The sequence below is a fragment of the Xyrauchen texanus genome, chromosome 30 (genome assembly GCF_025860055.1).
Source record: "Xyrauchen texanus isolate HMW12.3.18 chromosome 30, RBS_HiC_50CHRs, whole genome shotgun sequence".
In the NCBI taxonomy this organism is placed as follows: domain Eukaryota; kingdom Metazoa; phylum Chordata; class Actinopteri; order Cypriniformes; family Catostomidae; genus Xyrauchen; species Xyrauchen texanus.
In genome coordinates, this window is record NC_068305.1 from 26,905,578 (window position 1) to 26,910,933 (window position 5,356).

The window sequence follows — 5,356 nt, forward strand, 5'->3', positions numbered from 1 at the left end:
AACGCAAATATATTTTCACTCTGTGGGGAGAAAAGGAGAGAGAAAAGGCAGCGGCTGGTGCGGCCTGCTCCCATTGTAGATACGTCCCAATGTAGATACGTCTTCCCATCAACCGGCCTGAAACCCTTTTACAGTACACTGGCCATGGGCCAGAAACCATATTTATTGCTGAGTCCTGCAAAATGTTTAACACTTCGGGTGCCTTTAAAATGGTTGGTGTCTAGCTCAATTTTGCCTGAGTCTGAGAATAGCCCACTCAGAGCCTGGCACCTGCAATATGCCTTTCTCATGCACCTGAAAACCAAATGTGGGATTATATAACTAATCTCTGTGATGTGTTTATAATAACCACATCACTACTTTTACTTTTAAAATTTTGGGTCAGACCAGGCATCTGGCTGTCTCCCACCCATCACCCATGTTCTCAGCTCTCCCAAGACCTAAGGAGAAACAAACAACAGACAATTCAGACAAAGTAATGATCTGGTTCTTTTTTTAAAAATCTCTTATCTTATTCCATAATCTTCTTCAAAGAGTCATTAAATAGATCATCATTTATTTATAAGAAATGGTGTGTTGTATTCTCTCAGGAAGTCATTTATTAAAAATTAAGTCTGGGAAACTGTCCAGAGTATTTATGATATGTTTGACTGAAACCAGAGATTGTTGTTGTCTGAAACAGCAGCCGACATTTTAAAAGATCCTCTTGGCAAAGTGTAAAAAATAAATGGCATTATTACATGGCTTTTTGGATACTTGATTTTGGTCAATGGTGCCATCTAACTGTCTGATATTTCTCAGTAACAACCACACATCCACATGCTCATCCAAGTATTGTCTGCCAGCTGTTCTGCTTCTCAGATCAATGTGTGAACTCTACAAGTAAGCTAATAAAATAATTTAAACTCAAATTAATATTTTGTGTGCAATTATTTATTAATTTGGCAAGCAGTCTTATAATAAGATGCATAATAAGCAGTCAGACTCTAATTAATTACAAAATAAACACCAACTAAACTCAAACTGAATGAACACAGGAGGTGAAATTTAGCTTCACAGCTATTTTTTCTTCACATATAATTACATAATTTCAACACAAATCAATGTTTTATGTATATTTATTTGATTATTTGACAAGTAGCCTTGTAATAAGCTGGATAATGAGCGGTCAGACAGTCATTTGCACATAATTAACACCAACAGAATTCTGACGCAAACCAGAGTTGGATTACAGCTGTTCAGTGATTTCTTCTCACATAATAACAATTTTAACGCAAATCAATATTTCATGTCTATTTATTTGACAAGTAGATTGTAATTAGCTGAATAATGAGCGGTCATATTGTAATTTGCTCATAAACACCACCAGAACTCAGAAACAAGCCGGAGGTGGATTTTAACTGTTCGGCACTTTCTTTCTTGTCACATAATTACATAATTTCAAAGCAAATCAAAGCTGACCATCCACAACTTTATTTCCAGGTTTAATGTATATTTTGAATATCTCTGGACTTTTTTAGAACCCCACAATGTGGGTTTATGTTTTCTCTTTTAACCTTTAATGTAATTTTGAGTGTGACTATGGTTTAAGGAGAGGTGTACCTGTATGTTTGGTTGAATATCTCAAGGATTAATAGAGTGTTGTTCTGAAAGCAAAAAGAAACAAATTAAACACAGAACGTAGACCGTCATTTGTACAGCCTTACCAAAGCAAAGTGGGTGCGTTTACTGACGCAATTAACCGAAAGTGAAGCGCTGCCGGCTCGTGATGCGCGAATGGCTTACACTCTCTGTTGGGTAGCCTATACTGCAGTCTAGTCACATTTTAACTTTTTGTTTAGCCTCTCATTCAGCTGATGGAAACACGCTGCGTGGTCATGAGGAAGGATTACATCAAGATGTAAATTGGAATGCAGGTGTGGAATTTATATAAATAAAATAGTCTACTCCTCTCTCGCCGTTGCTGGCATGGCCGTCAATACCCCTCAGCATGCCAATGCTGGCATGCGTGCCATAGGTTGCCAACCCCTGGTCTAAAGAATCACACACCAATCATATTACGTGGGTGACCGAAGTGGGCATTGCTGTAGCCTACACTCCTCCATTGACCAGGGCAACCAGATCCACTTGGTCTTGACCAGGCCCAGTAGACCAGTCCATCATCCCAATGCCATAAACTTTCAGCCTTGAAATGCCGCCATCCAGAATTAAGCATAGACAAATGTGCAATTCAAAGCTATAAAGCTTTCAAGCATTCGTAGAGAGAACATCTTCTTAGAAGTACCTGTAGCAAGAAATTATCTGCTCAGAACAAAATAAGAAAATAAAACAAAACATAAAAATGCTAAGAAATACACGGTACTCTCCAAGTTTAATGTGCTACATATATAAAATTCCATGGTTTTATTATTATTTTATATTTCTTGATTCATATTCATTTTACAAAAATAAATGGCTCTCTAGGATGCTACTTTACTCCCTGGACAGGTATTTTAATATGAATGACTACAATCTCTGTTATTTTTAATTGCACTTCATGATTAATATTGTCAAAAGTGCATTACCTGGATATATGTTGAGGCGGATATGTGCAACTCTGCATGGGTACATGACACTAAAGTAGTTGTGGCATGAATCAAGAGTACCCTGGCTTCAGTTATCTCACTAGTACAAGCTCCTCCCAGCTGTCTGATTTAAGCTGTTAATCATAAATTCAGACTGAATTCTGTTCGCTCAGAGACAAACACTAGATTTTATGCATGAAAATGTAGTGCATTGGAAGATATTTCACACCTGTACCACAGTTTCAAACTTGCTTTGGGAAGCAGCCATACCTATACGATCTCCATCCAGAGAAAAATATGCCATCTGATCTGATTTAGGAGTAACATACTGTATATTAGACACGTTGAAGGTAATCTATCATTTACTTTACAGCAAAGCCATTTATAAGACAAAGGGTGCAATAATCTATGTTTGTGTCCTCATCAAAGCCATGAATAATTCTTGGAACTCCTAACTGCACAATGCATCAGTCATGGCCTTTAAAGCAGGATATGAGACACTGCACAATGCATCTTTCATGAGATCACCGTAGTACGTACAGACTGAGCAGCAGACTCTTCTAGGATTACAAAATATGCCCTGAAAGACAGGGCAGATGAGGAAGCATTTTAGTACTGCAGTTAATCTTTCTTACACGCATTCATTTTACAGATCTTCAGAGAGACTGAACAGATGAGAGAAGGAAGTCGCCTGCAGCTACTTCTAGCTCATTAGAGAGATTTGAGGAACACATCTTAATACTTGGAATTATTTTCCTCCTGGTCTCTCAGCTGTCCATCCATTTCCCAATCTCAGTAAATGCTGAAGCTATGAATTCTGGAGGGTCCCTCTTTAGATGATTTTAAAACAACATTACACCAGTTATTAACAGAGACGGTCAAGAACATGGACATATTACCACTGTAAAAGCAGACTATAGCTCCAGATGATTTCTAGCAGATGCAAACCATTTATCTGTGGCAAAAATGACATTTAATGACAATGTTTTAGTGCTTTATTAATCAATTTCAATATAGTATTATAAAACAGAGGCAAACCAATATATAATTAACATTTAAATAAAATAAAATTTCTTTATTTACAACATTAAGTTCAAAAACAACGTTTTGGTTAAAACTGACCAACATTCTGGGATCCAAAAATGCATCAGGACGGTAGTTGTAGTAGACCACTTGTTTGACATTACATGCCATGTGTCATTCCTGTTTTGAGAAGTTAATCAATAATACATTCTTACTACGAACAATCGTTCTCTTCCTTCCATACACTGCGTAAAAACGTCTCAATCGCGCCCTCTGCTGGAGACCAATAGACCATTTACACACTCCGAGTTTTGGAACGCAGAAGTAAACCTTGCAGGGGTAAACTTCCACAGCGTTGAACGGGAGAAAGGGAGACAACAGCAAATATAATTTTTTCTTACCCATTTGCCCCAAGTCCAAAAGAAAATAATCAATTATTACGTGTGAATAACTTTCCAGAAGAGTAATAAAAAATAAAAAGAGCGGTGGATTAAGACAGTTAAGATGGAGATGCCAAATTTACTGTCAGCAGCTGTAATAGAAAGCCCCTGGCAGCTGTGGTGATTAGTTTTTTTTTTTAACTATTTTCAGGGTAATACAACACAAATGATAATGTTATACATTTACACTCAATATTTTAACATTGTATAATATCAAAAAGAAATTGAGATTTACGCTTATAATTATGGCGGAAAGACGTCATCATAGTCTGAAAAAAAAAAAAAAAAAAAAAAAAAGTATATTTGCATTATCTAGAGAGACGAGAGAGCCTTTTTCTGTCAAGGGTTTTCCCCTGTTGGCTTGGTACAGTATTCCACTCCCACCCAAGTGTCAAAATTAATCTTATTAAAGGGGGACTCTGATGATATGTCGTCAGAATTGAATCACAAATAGGGGTGAAAATCGTCAAGTACAACATTATGTACGCAATAGGAGAGACCTCTCGATAAGGGACCGACTCGGTTACTAACGTAACTTCGGTTCCCTGAGAGAGAGGGAACGACTATTGCGTAAGATGCCGTGCCTGTGCTTGGTCAGTCGCTTCAGTCGATTGAACCTAAAGAACCGGAATGACGGGATGCTCGTTATATAGCCCTCATATGCTAATTTCAGCAGGCTATAAGCGCGCGAAAGCGGGGCGCGCCCCCATTGGCGGCGCGTTCTAAATCGCCCTGTCATTGGTTCGAGCAGTTGCCGCAGCACAGCCAATGACCGAGCTGCTTCGCTCATCACTGTCTGCTGTGCAGCTGCAATGCGTTTTACATAAAGACTTAAATATTTCTCGAGAAACGGAGTTTTCCCATAGCGTAAGCTACTTACGCAATAGGAGAGACCTCTCGATAAGGGAACTGAACGCTTCACTCGCAGATCAAACAGCTGTTATGCGGGTGATTTCCTGTAGTCAGCACGAAATCAAAATCCAACTTAAGTTAATATAAAGCCCATGACTTCTAGATCTGGCAAAAACAATTGTAAAATTCCCTGATATTTCCATGAGACTCCGTTGTATCAAGTGTTTCTCACACTTTTGCCATCTCTTGCAGAGAGGTTGTGGCAATACTCCTAATTTCAAACTACACTTTTTCCTGCGACAATGCACTCTGCAAGTTATAGTTTTAATGGTAGTTTTGGGAGCCAAGGTAATTTCCAGCAGGATCCAAAAGCACACAGCAAAAAAACTATTAGCATATAGCTTGAATGCAAATTATTATCTATAGTATAGCTTGTGAAAATGTGCAGAGAAAGTTGGAACATTGCTTTTAGAGTCT

At 38.1% G+C, this 5,356-nt stretch overlaps 1 pseudogene; it reads right to left on the reverse strand.

Moving 5' to 3' along the window:
• Positions 1 to 225: 225 nt before the first annotated feature.
• LOC127623929 (allantoicase-like) lies at positions 226 to 2,832 on the reverse strand (annotated as a pseudogene).
• Positions 2,833 to 5,356: the final 2,524 nt, after the last annotated feature.